Consider the following 13,322-nt stretch of genomic DNA (forward strand, 5'->3'; position numbering starts at 1 on the left):
GAAACCTTTACATGTTATAAACCTCACTCACTTTATGTAAGTGAGGTACGCTCATTGCTGTGGAAATATTATTGAATTTATTATCAGAAGTGTGCCATTTATATCTGAAATTTTTAAGAGATTTTGACTCAAAACTTCATTATTTTTTATTTTTTATATCATCCCGCATTTGCGATTCCATTCTTCTTGGAGAAAAAAATATCTTCATCTCGACGACCAGAAGATTCAGCAAACAAACTATTTAGGATAAGTATTTCCTCTTTTTTTTTTTTTTTTTCCTTCACTTCTCATCACATCAATTCATGTAGATCAATAACCATTGGCTGAATCATCAGCCACCAAGGTCTTTTTTTCATTCCAGCGCCAACTCTCTGCACCCACCCACTCCTTTTAGCTTTGTTCAGTCTCGGGTTTTTTTGGGATTAATCCAGGGGTGTTAGAAAGAGGCAGCAGGAGGTCCACATTTCAAGGAGCGCCCTATATGTTCTACCTAACTTTCTTCTGTTCACACTAAGTTGCTGCTAGTATAGATAAGCAAATACTTTATTTGGAATGGGTGGTGTGGTGGGCCCGACCTAGTGCTGCTGGTGATGGAGTAGTGTAGTGCCCGGCAGCTCGCACAATACTAGAGGGGGAGTGCGCACAAGCACCACTGGTGACGCGAGTCCCCAACTACTTACTGCGCACCATACAGGCTGCTGCGTCCCGGAAAAATAGACGAGAAGAGAGGGTCACTCACACACAGCAGGAGCTTGGACTGACGGGCGTGATGAGTGGCCTGCACCGGAAATGGCATTCACTGTTCATAGCTGATGTGTGGCGCTGGACTGGTGTTCATGTGAGCGGAGCTGCTGCTAAACATGCGCAGCATTTCCCTCGGCCAGCGCTGTACAGGAGAGAGCTCTGCTGATCTGAGCAGCTCTCTGGCTGCTGCAGTTCGGATTGCACTTGAAGATGTCCCGCTTATTGTGTAGAGATGGAGACAAGACTGTCTCCGTCTCTGAAAATAAATTTGGTCTCTCAGGGGCAGTTTCTGGGTGCTCAGAACCCCCCTTCCCTGCGTGCGCCACTGGCGGTGGTGGTCGTGTGTGTGTGTATATATGCCTGTAACAATAAAAAAATAAAAAATGAGCAAAATGTTTTGGGAAGACAAAGCTACAGTATCTGTTTAAAACAGTGGCGCCACTCCTTAATATTTGCCTGCTGGTTGTTTATAGTTCAGAAACATTGCAGTAGATTAATCTCAGTGTGTATGGCAGTGGTTCTCAAACTTTTTTGAATCACGGCACCCTAGTAGCAGAATTTTTTTTCATGGCACCCCTAAGTTAATTGTATAAAAAATGTCACCCTTTGGTTCAGTTGTGTGGTGAGGGACAGTGTTCACTTTTGTTTATCCACATATTTTATGACAGACAGCCACCAACCCTGGTTTTGCCTATTATACGACCATAAATAATTTGAATTGGTTCTGGACCAGCAATCCAAGCCGCGCCGCCCCGGGGTTCATACAAAATAAAATAGGTGTAAAACTCTTAAACAGACGTTTTTAGGAACATAATAAGATTCGCCACTAGATGTCACTACATTAGTCTCCCTGTCATTACAGGTGTACCCCGATAGGTGTCGCTATACCTGATAACAGCTGCGGCCTGCTCCAAGACCGACCGCGGCCTATCCTGGGAATATGTCCCTATAAAGAGACGGCCTGCTACATAAGCAATATGACGCACGGTTAAGAGGTGAGAAAGCATGACTGCGGGTGTTTGAACGTAAATGAGCGTCTATGAATACGGGTTGTTGTATCACCCGCGGGTGCTGTCACGGTGTCCCCATCCGGTAATTCATCACTGGATTAGGTTCCTATATGGCCTGCCCTGTGACCGTAACTCGTTGCGGAGGGCTCTGTATAACGCATGTATTATGGAAGAAGCGCTGTCTGTACCATTTGTATTGATTTGTAATAGCCCAAGTCGCCGCCCCCTCCTGGTTGGATTATAATAACCCCGGTCCCCTAGACCAGTGGCTGCTGTTCATTCATGCACGAATGGGATATATTCCCCACAGCGTTCTTTAACCATAAGAAGCCTTCGCTATTGTAAACCAGAATACAGGGATGTTTGCCAAGAACATATGACTGCCCCTATTGCCTTGCTCCTCTGCACAGTACCATACCTCCCAACATGACCCTCTCCAGGAGGGACACAATGCTCTGCTTCTGGACTTTTTTCTTAAGTTATGATTGCTGTCACCTGTGCTGAACAGGTTAATGGAAAAGAAAGGTGTTTCAGCCAGGTGCCTGCAATCATAAATTAAGAGGGAAGTCCAGGAGCAGAGCATTCTGTCCCTCCTGGAGGGGGTCATGTTGGGAGGTATGCAGTAGTCCATTGACTGTTACTTATGCATTACTAAACTCACATATGTGAGTGTCATGTGCAACCTGACCATTATATCCTGCTCTGTGGATCCCATGTCAGACCAGTTGCTCACCTGTTGTACCAGATCGCTCACTGAAACCTGCACTGCTGACCACTGTTTCTCTTTGCTGCTGCTGTCCCTTAGCATTCTATAATCGCATCACCTTAGTGAGTGCTGCTTGTGAAACATTAACAAGTTCAGCTGTCTTGGTAACTGAAGCTCCCGTAAAAGTGGGCTCAACTTCAACGTCCAGAGGTCTCCTTTTGTAGCCACGGTAGTTGTAAGTAAAAGCAACTAGGACAGTCCACCCTTCTTATATACGAGTGAGACCAGTGCCGTAACTACCTATGTGCCAGGTGTGCCTGGCACACAGCGCAGTTACACTGCGGTCGCACGGCGAGCGGCATGTAATGAGTCAAATGAGACCCGCGCCGTAACTACCTATGTGCCAGGTGTGCCTGGCACACAGCACAGTTACACTGAGGGCGCACGGCGAGCGGCATGTAATGAGTCAAATTGACTCATTACATGCCGCCTCTGCTGGGTGCCGTGCGCCACGCTGGAGGGAGAGCAGCGCCGGAGGCAGAGAAGGAGGAGGAGGGAGGGGGACTTGAGCCGCAGCAGCGCTATTTCATTGATAGCGGCGCCGCTGCAGCACTCCCCTCTCCTTCTGTACTGGCTGCCCGGCGCTGCTGTGAATGCTGGGATGCGGTTCCCTCATCCCAGCATTCTCAGCAGCGGCCAGCCAATACGGAAGGAGAGGAGAGTGCTGCAGCGGCGCCGCTACCAATGACATAGCGCTGCTGTGGCTCAAGTCCCCCTCCCTCCTCCTCCTTCTCCACTGCGGCTGCCCGGGATCTCTGCCCACACGAGGAGCCTGAGAGATGGTAAGTATATAGCTCTCTCTCTCTTTCTCCCCCCTTCTGTATCTCTTTCTCTCTCGCTTTCTCTCTGTTGTCTGTCTGCCGCAATGTGTAAAAAGGGGGACTGGCTGCCGCAATGTGTAAAAAGGGGGACTGGCTGCCTTAATGTGTAAAAAGAGGGACGCTGTCTGCCATAATGTGTACAAAAAGAGGACGCTGTCTGCCGTAATGTGTAATAAAGGGGATGCCGTCTGCCGTAATGTGTAATAAGGGGTACTCTGTCTGCCGTAATGTGTAATAAGGGGGACGTTGTCTGCTGTAATGTGTAAAAAGGGGGACTGGCTGCCGTAATGTGTAAAAAGGGGAACGCTGTCTGCCATAATGTGTACAAAAAGAGGATGCTGTCTGCCGTAATGTGTAAGGGGGACGCTGTCTGTCGTAATGTGTAATAAGGGGGACGCTGTCTGCCGTAATGTGTAATATGGGGGACGTTGTCTGCCGTAATGTTTAAAAAAGGGGATGCCGTCTGCCGTAATGTGTAATAAGGGGGACGTTGTCTGCCGTAATGTGTAAAAAGGGGGACGCTGTCTGCCGTAATGTGTAAATAGGGGGACGCTGTCTGCCGTAATGTGTAAAAAGGGGGACGCTGTCTGCCGTAATGTGTAAAAAGGGGGACGCTGTCTGCCGTAATGTGTAATAAGTGGGACGCTGTCTGCCGTAAAGTGTAATAAGGGGGACGATGTCTGCCGTAATGTGTAAAAAAGGGGATGCCGTCTGCCGTAATGTGTAATAAGGGGGACTATCTGCCGTAATGTGTAAAAAGGGGGACGCTGTCTGCCGTAATGTGTAATAAGGGGGACTGGCTGCCGTAATGTGTAAAAAGGGGGGCGCTGTCTGCCGTAATGTGTAAAAAGGGGGACGCTGTCTGCCGTTATGTGTAAAAAGGCACGCCTTCTGCCGTAATTTGTAAAAAAGGCTCTACCCGGTGTAGTGGCTCTACTGTGCAGCGTAATTTGAATAATGGAGACTAATATGCACCGTAGTATGAATTGGCATTATTTTGTGGCCACGCCCCTTCCCCATGAAGCCACGCCCCTATATATTTTTTGCGTGCCTGCGGCGTGCACTGCTCCTGTCTTGCGTAGGGGGGGCGCCAATGCCATTTCTTGCACACAGCGCCAAAATACCTAGTTACGGCACTGAGTGAGACTATTCTGAGATATTTGTTCCTTAAATAACATGAGCCATACCCGTGTGGAGCTGTTGCTTTTAATATGCAAAGAGGTCAATTCAATTAGATGTGAGGGGTAATGGTGTGCAAAGGCTGCCAATGGCACTGTAACTTACCTCCCTCGCGGCCTGATCACGCTCCGGTCCCGTGGATTTCTCCTTCGTCATAGAGGATGCTGGGGACTCCAAAAGGACCATGGGGTATAGACGGGATCCGCAGGAGACATGGGCACTTTAAGACTTTAAATGGGTGTGAACTGGCTCCTCCCTCTATGCCCCTCCTCCAGACCTCAGTTAGATTCTGTGCCCAGAGAGACTGGACACACACTAGGGGAGCTCTACAGAGTTTCTCTAGAAAAGACTTTCTGTTAGGTTTCTTGTTTTCAGGGAGCACTGCTGGCAACAGGCTCCCTGCTTCGTGGGACTGAGGGGAGAGAAGCAGACCTACTTCTGTGAGTTAAAGGCCCTGCTTCTTAGGCTACTGGACACCATTAGCTCCAGAGGGTCTGATCACTTCGCATAGCCTAGCTGCTCGTTCCTGGAGCCGCGCCGTCGTCCCCCTCACAGAGCCAGAAGAGAGAAGCCGGGTGAGTAACCGAAGCAAAGAAGACTTCAATGAAGGCGGCAGAAGACATCAGTCTTGGAGGTACCACGCAGCGCGCCATTGCTCCCGCTCACAAACGGCACTACACGGGTGCAGGGCGCAGGAGGGGGCGCCCTGGGCAGCAATAAAACCTCTTTTTGGGATCTGGCAAAGTGGTATACAGTGCCCAGGCACTGTATACAGACCCAGCCAGTTTAAAAGTAAGCGGGACTCAAGCGCGCCATTTAGGGGGCGGAGCTTCGTCCTTCCAGCTCTTGTCAGCGCCATCTTCTCTCTCTCTTCAGAGACGCTGGTCCTGGCCCTTCACTTCTGTCACAAGTAACGGTGCAAAAACAGGGGGGGGGGGCACAGCATATTTGGTGTTGAATATATATATATATATAAAAGCGCTGCAAGGTCTGGGGCATTGTATATTCCTTCAGACCGGGTGAGGCGCTGGGTGTGAGCTGGCAAACTCCCTCTCTGTCTTTCTGAAGGGCCTTACTGTGGGTCTGTTCCCTATAGCCCAGTGTGATAGTGTGTGTCGACATGTCTGAGGCTGAATGCTCTTCCCAGGAGGAGGCTGGTGTGGGGGCAGAACAGAATGTGGGAGTGACTCTGTCGGCGCCGCCGACTGCTGATTGGGTAGATATGTGGAGTGTCTTAAATGCAAGTGTGGCTTCGTTGCATAAGAGATTAGACAAATCTGAGTCTCAGAACCAAGCATGGAGACAATCCATGGAAGATGTTTTGTCACATACTCAGACCCCCTCAGGGTCACAAAAACGTTTGTTTACCCAGATAGCAGACACAGATACCGACACGGATTCGGACTCCAATGTCGACTATGGTGATGCCAGGTTGAATCCTAAACTGGCTAAGAGCATTCAGTACATGATTGTGGCAATAAAAGAAGTGTTACATATCACGGAAGACCCGGCTGTTCCTGAGACAAGGGTCTGTATGTTTAAAGGAAAGAAACCTCCGGTAACATTTCCTCCCTCTCATGAACTGAATACTCTTTTTGAAAAGGCTTGGGAAATTCCTGACAAAAAGTTGCTGATTCCCAAGAGAATTATTATGGCATATCCGTTTCCCTCTGAGGATAGGAAAAAGTGGGAGTCGACCCCCAATGTGGACAAGGCTCTAGCTCGGCTGTCCAAAAAGGTGGCGTTTCCGTCCCCTGACACGGCGGCCCTAAAAGATCGTGCGGATCGTAAGCAGGAAACTACCTTGAAATCTATTTATGTCACTACGGGTACACTGCTCAGACCTGCCGTGGCATCAGCATGGGTGAGTAGTGCAATTGAAAAGTGGGCAGATAACTTATTATCCGACTTGGACACCCTGGATAGGGATAGCGTTCTTTTGACGCTGGGTCATATCAGGGACGCTGCAGTCTATCTAAGGGAGGCTGCGAGAGATATTGGCCTCTTGGGATCAAGGGCCAATGCCATGGCAATCTCGGCTAGGAGATCACTATGGACTCATCAATGGAATGGTGATGCTGACTCTAAGAGGGCTGTGGAGGCACTGCCGTATAAGGGTGGTGTTTTGTTTGGTGAGGGGCTCGCGGACCTGGTATCTACAGCTACCGCGGGTAAGTCATCTTTTCTACCTTTTCTCTCTCCACAGCAAAAGAAAACGCCTCAGTATCAGATGCAGTCCTTTCGGTCTAGTAAATTAAAAAAAGGACGAGGGTCCTCCTTCCTTGCTGCTAGAGGTAAGGGAAGGGGAAAAAGATCACCGGCTGTGGCAAGCTCCCAGGAGCAGAAGTCCTCCCCGGCTTCTGCCAAGTCCACCGCATGACGCTGGGGCTCCGCTGCGGGAGTCCGCACCGGTGGGGGCACATCTTCAGCTCTTCAGTCGGGTCTGGGCTCACTCAGGCCTGGATCCTTGGGTGCTGGAAATTGTGGCCCAAGGATACAAACTGGAGTTTCAAGACGTGCCCCCCCACCGATTTTTCAAATCGGCCTTGCCAGCTTCTCTTCCGCAAAGAGAAGTGGTGTGCGCTGCAATACAAAAGCTGTGTCGACAGCAATTCATTGTCACGGTACCCCCGTCACATCGGGGAGAAGGGTTTATTCAAGCCTGTTCGTGGTCCCGAAGCCGGATGGCTCGGTCAGACCGATTCTGAACTTAAAATCCCTCAATCTATATTTGAAAAGATTCAAATTCAAAATGGAATCTCTCCGAGCAGTGATTTCCAGTCTGGAAGGGTGGGATTTTATGGTGTCAGTCGACATAAAGAATGCTTACCTACATGTCCCCATATATCCTCCTCATCAGGCTTACCTGAGGTTTGCTATTCAGGATTGTCATTACCAATTTCAGACGTTGCCGTTTGGTCTTTCCACGGCCCCGAGGATTTTCACCAACGTAATGGCGGAAATTATGGTGCTCCTGCGCAAGCAGGGTGTCACAATTATCCCGTACTTGGACGATCTCCTGATAAAGGCGAGGTCAAAGGAGTAGTTACTAAAAAACGTTGCGCTCTCCCTGACAGTTCTGCAGCAACATGGTTGGCTCCTAAATTTTGCCAAAGTCACAGTTGATTCCGACAACGCGGCTGTCGTTTTTGGGCATGATTCTGGACACGGAACTACAGAGAATTTTTCTCCAGATGGAAAAAGCTCTGGAAATACAGAACATGGTCAAGGGGATTCTGAAACCGGCAAGGGTGTTGATTCATCAATGCACTCGGGTGCTGGGGAAGATGGTGGCGGCCTACGAGGCCATCCCGTTTGGCAGGTTCCATGTCAGGGTTTTTCAGTGGTACCTGTTGGACAAGTGGTCCGGGTCTCGCCTACACATGCACCGGAAGATAAGCCTCTCTCCCAGGGCCAGGATTTCTCTCCTGTGGTGGCTCCAAAGTTCTCACCTTCTAGAGCAGGCATTCCCAACCACGGTCCTCAAGGCACACCAACAGTGCAGGTTTTAGTGATATCCAGGCTGCAGCACAGATGGTTAAATCAAAATAACTGAGCTACTAATTAAGTCACCTTGCTGAAACCTGGATATCACTAAAACCTGCACTGTTAGTGTGCCTTGAGGACCGTGGTTGGGAATGCAGGTTCGGGATCCAGGATTGGATCCTGGTGACCACGGATGCAAGTCTCCGAGGTTGGGGAGCAGTCACACAGGGACAAAATTTCCAGGGAAAATGGTCAAGCCAGGAGGCTTGTCTGCACATAAACATTCTGGAATTAAGGGCCATCTACAACGGCCTTCTACAAGCGGAACATCATCTTCTTCGCGGCCTGCCCGTCCTGATTCAGTCGGACAACATAACAGCAGTGGCGCACATAAACTGCCAGGGCGTAACAAGGAGCAGAGCGGCGATGGCGGAGGCCACAAAAGTTCTTCGCTGGGCGGAAAAACAGGCAAGCGCTCTGTCGGCGGTCTTCATTCCAGGCGTGGACAACTGGGAAGCAGACTTCCTCAGCAGACACGATCTCCATCCAGGAGAGTGGGGTCTTCATCAAGAGGTCTTGCAGAAGTGACAAGTCGTTGGGGAATTCCTCAAATAGACATGATGGCGTCTCGCCTCAACAAGAAACTTCAGACATACTGTTCCAGGTCGAGGGACCCTCAAGCAGTAGCAGTGGACGCCCTAGTGACACCGTGGGTGTATCAGTCGGTCTATGTATTCCCTCCACTTCCACTCATCTCAAAGGTGATACGGATCATAAGAAGAACAAGCGTTCAGGTGATACTCGTTGTTCCAGATTGGCCACGGAGGGCCTGGTATCCGGATTTTCAGGAATTACTCATAGAAGATCCCTGGCCTCTTCCTCTACGAGAGGATCTGTTACAGCAAGGGCCGTGAGTGTTCCAAGACTTACCGCGGTTGTGTTGACGGCGTGGCGGTTGAACGCAAAATCCTAGCGCGAAAGGGTATTCCAGGTGAGGTCATCCCCACTCTACTGAAAGCTAGGAAGGAGGTAACGGCGAAGCATTACCACCGTATTTGGAGAAAATATGTGTCTTGGTGTGAATCCAAGAAGGCTCCTACGGAAGAATTTCAGCTGGGTCGGTTTCTCCATTTTTTACAAGCAGGTGTGGATGCGGGCCTAAAGTTAGGCTCTATTAAAGTGCAGATTTCGGCCTTATCAATTTTCTTTCAAAGGGAATTGGCCTCGCTTCCAGAAGTACAGACTTTTGTGAAAGGCGTGCTGCACATCCAACCTCCATTTGTGGCACCATGGGACCTTAACGTGGTGTTACAGTTCCTTATGTCACATTGGTTTGAACCTTTACAAACGGTTGAGTTGAAATTTCTCACTTGGAAAGTGGTCATGCTGTTGGCCTTGGCGTCCGCAAAGCGGGTGTCGGAATTGGCGGCTTTGTCTCACAAAAGCCCCTATTTGATTTTCCACGAGGATTTTTACCCAAGGTGGTTTCTTCGTTTCACATGAACCAACCTATTGTGGTACCTGTGGCTTCTGAAGCCTTGGCTGATTCAAAGTCTTTCGATGTGATCAGAGCTTTGAAAATTTATGTTGCCAGAACGTCTCGAATTAGGAAAACGGAGGCTCTGTTTGTCCTGTACGCTTCCAACAAGATTGGGGCTCCTGCTTCTAAGCAGACTATTGCACGCTGGATCTGTAATGCGATTCAGCATGCTCATTTTATGGCTGGATTGCCGTTACCGAAATCAGTGAAGGCCCATTCTACCAGGAAGGTGGGCTCATCTTGGGCGGCTGCCCACGGAGTCTTTTGCAAAATTCTACAAGTTTGATACCCTGGCTGATGAGGACCTCATGTTTGCTCAATCGGTGCTGCAGAGTCATCCGCACTCTCCCGCCCGGTCTGGAGCTTTGGTATAAACCCCATGGTCCTTTTGGAGTCCCCAGCATCCTCTAGGACGAAGGAGAAAATAGGATTTTAATACCTACCGGTAAATCCTTTTCTCTTAGTCCGTAGAGGATGCTGGGCGCCCGTCCCAGTGCGGACTCTATCTGCAGTACTTGTTCATAGTTATTGCTTTTGTTACACAAAGGTTGTGTTTTTGGTTTCGATCAGCCTGTTGCTGATTTTTTGGTTCATGCTGTTAACTGGTTTTAGTTAAATGCCATGTTGTACGGTGTGTTGTGGTGTGAGCTGGTATGTATCTCACTGTTGGTTAACAAAAATCCTTTTCCTCAAAATGTCCGTCTCCCTGGGCACAGTTCCTATAACTGAGGTCTGGAGGAGGGGCATAGAGGGAGTAGCCAGTTCACATCCTCTACGGACTAAGAGAAAAGGATTTACCGGTAGGTATTAAAATCCTATTTCTCTAACGTCCTAGTGGATGCTGGGGACTCCGTAAGGACCATGGGGAATAGCGGCTCCGCAGGAGACTGGGCACAGCTAAGAAAGAATTAGGACTACCTGGTCTGCACTGGCTCCTCCCACTATGACCCTCCTCCAGACTTCAGTTAGAATCCTGTGCCCGGCCGAGCTGGATGCACACTAGGGGCTCTCCTGAGCTCCTAGAAAGAAAGTATATGTTAGGTTTTTTTATTTTACAGTGAGATCTGCTGGCAACAGACTCACTGCAGCGAGGGACTAAGGGGAGAAGAAGCGAACCTACCTAACTGGTGGTAGCTTGGGCTTCTTAGGCTACTGGACACCATTAGCTCCAGAGGGATCGACCGCATGGAACCGGCCATTGGTGTTCGGTCCCGGAGCCGCGCCGCCGGCCCCCTTACAGAGCCAGAAGCAAGAAGAAATCCGGAAAATCGTCGGCAGAAGACATCAGTCTTCACCAAGGTAGCGCACAGCACTGCAGCTGTGCGCCATTGCTCCTCATACACACTTCACACTCCGGTCACTGAGGGTGCAGGGCGCTGGGGGGGGGCGCCCTGAGAAGCAATAAATACACCTTGGCTGGCAAATATATCACAATATATAGCCCCAGAGGCTATATATGTGATAAATACCCCTGCCAGAATCCATAAAAAAGCGGGAGAAAAGTCCGCGAAAAAGGGGCGGAGCTATCTCCCTCAGCACACTGGCACCATTTTCTCTTCACAGTGCACCTGGAAGACAGCTCCCCAGGCTCTCCCCTGTAGTTTTCAGGCTCAAAGGGTTAAAAAGAGAGGGGGGGCACAAAATTTAGGTGCAATATTGTTATACAAGCAGCTATTGGGGGAAAAATCACTCAGTTATAGTGTTAATCCCTGCATTATATAGCGCTCTGGTGTGTGCTGGCATACATTCTCTCTGTCTCCCCAAAGGACTTTGTGGGGTCCTGTCCTCAGTCAGAGCATTCCCTGTGTGTGTGCTGTGTGTCGGTACGGCTGTGTCGACATGTGGGATGAGGAAGGTTACGTGGAGGTGGAGCAGAGGCCGATAAATGGGATGTCGTCCCCTGTGGGGCCGACACCGGAGTGGATGGATAGGTGGAAGGTATTAAACGACAATGTCAACTCCTTACAAGGCTGGATGACGTAAAACAGCTGTGGGACAGCCGGCTTCTCAGCCCGCGCCTGCCCAGGCGTCTCAAAGGCCATCAGGGGCTCAAAAAAGCGCCCGTTACCTCAGATGGCAGACACAGATGTCGACACGGAGTCTGACTCCAGTGTCGACGAGATTGAGACATATACACAATCCACTAGGAACATCCGTTACATGATCTCGGCAATAAAAAATGTGTTACGCATTTCTGACATGAACCCAAGTACCACATAAAAGGGGTTTTATTTTTGGGGAGAAAAAGCAGCCAGTGTTTTGTTCCCCCATCAGATGAATGAATGAAGTGTGTAAAGTAGCGTGGGTTCCCCCAATAAGAAACTGGTAATTTCTAAAAAGTTACTGATGGCGTACCCTTTCCCGCCAGAGGATAGGTCACGTTGGGAGATATCCCTTAGGGTGGATAAGGCGCTCACACGTTTGTCAAAAAAGGTGGCACTGCCGTATTAGGATATGGCCACCTTGAAGGAGCCTGCTGATAAAAAGCAGGAGACTATCCTGAAGTCTGTATATACACACTCAGGTTATATACTGAGACCTGCAATCGCCTCAGCATAAATAGTGCTGCTGCAGCGTGGTCCGATACCCTGTCAGATAATATTAATACTCTAGGACAGGGAAAATAGTTTGCTAACATAGAGCATATTAAAGACGTTGTCTTATATATAAAGGATGCACAGAGGGATATTTGCCGGCTGGCATCCAGAATTAATGCAATGTCCATTCTGCCAGGAGGGTATTAGAAACCCGGCAGTGGACAGGTGATGCTGCCTATAAAAGGGTAAGGAATTGTTGGGAATGGTCTCTGGGACCTCGTATCCACAGCAACAGCTGGGAAGAAATTTTTTTTTACCTCAGGTTTCCTCACAGTCTAAGAAAGCACCGTATTTTCAGGTACAGTCCTTTTCGGCTTCAGAAAAGCAAGCGGGTCAAAGGCGCTTCCTTTCTGCACAGAGACAAGGGAAGAAGGAAAAAGCTGCACCAGCAGCCAGTTCCCAGGATCAAAAATCTTCCCCCGCTTCCTCTGAGTCCACCGCTTGACGTTGGGGCTCCACAGGTGGAGACAGGTGCAGTAGGGGCGCATCTCGGGAACTTCAGGGACCAGTGGGTTTGCCCACAGGTGGATCCCTAGGTTCTGCAAATAGTATCACAGGGATACAGGCTGGAGTTCGAGGCGACTCCCTCTCGCCGTTACCTCACCTCAGCCTTGCCTGCTGCCCTCGGAGAAAGGTAGTACTGGCGGCAATTCACAAGCTGCACTTCCAGCAGGTGAAATCTAGGTACCCCTCCTTCAACAAGGCCGGGGTTACTTTTCCAAAATGTTGTGGTACCGAAACCAGACGGTTCGGTGAGACCCATTCTAAAATTGAAAGCCTTGAACACTTATATACGAAGGTTCAAGTTCGAAATGGAATCGCTCAGGGCGATTATTGCAAGCCTGGATGGTATCACTGGACATCACGGATGCTTACCTGCATGTCCCTATTTACCCTTTTTACCAGGAATACCTCAAAATTGTGGTACAGGATTGTCATTACCAATTCCAGACGTTGCCGTTGGTCTGTCCCCGACACCGAGGTATTTACCAAGGTAATGGCCGAAATAATTATCCCGTACTTGGACGATCTCCTTATAAAGGCGAGGTCCAGGGAGCAGTTGTTCGGCGGAGTAGCACTATCTCGGGAAGTGCTACAACAGCACGGCTGAATTCTGAATATTCCAAAGTCGCAGCTGGTTCCTACGACGCGTCTACTGTTCCTGAGTATGGTTCTGGA

General features: G+C 49.5%; 1 protein-coding gene across 4 annotated transcripts in view; it reads left to right on the forward strand.

Annotated features, from left to right (window-relative positions):
- MIF4GD (MIF4G domain containing) overlaps positions 1-13,322 on the forward strand; it is a 115,851-nt gene that overhangs the window by 36,893 nt on the left and 65,636 nt on the right. Inside the window, exon 1 of one of the 4 annotated variants that reach the window (XM_063960639.1) lies at positions 1,600-1,739. The exons of the other annotated variants lie outside the window; for them this stretch is intronic. The gene's annotated coding sequence lies outside the window, so the exon portion shown is untranslated. Of the gene's footprint in view, positions 1-1,599; positions 1,740-13,322 lie in introns of those variants that run through there. 4 annotated transcript variants of the gene reach the window in all.

Source organism: Pseudophryne corroboree, chromosome 3 (genome assembly GCF_028390025.1).
Source record: "Pseudophryne corroboree isolate aPseCor3 chromosome 3, aPseCor3.hap2, whole genome shotgun sequence".
Taxonomy (NCBI): domain Eukaryota; kingdom Metazoa; phylum Chordata; class Amphibia; order Anura; family Myobatrachidae; genus Pseudophryne; species Pseudophryne corroboree.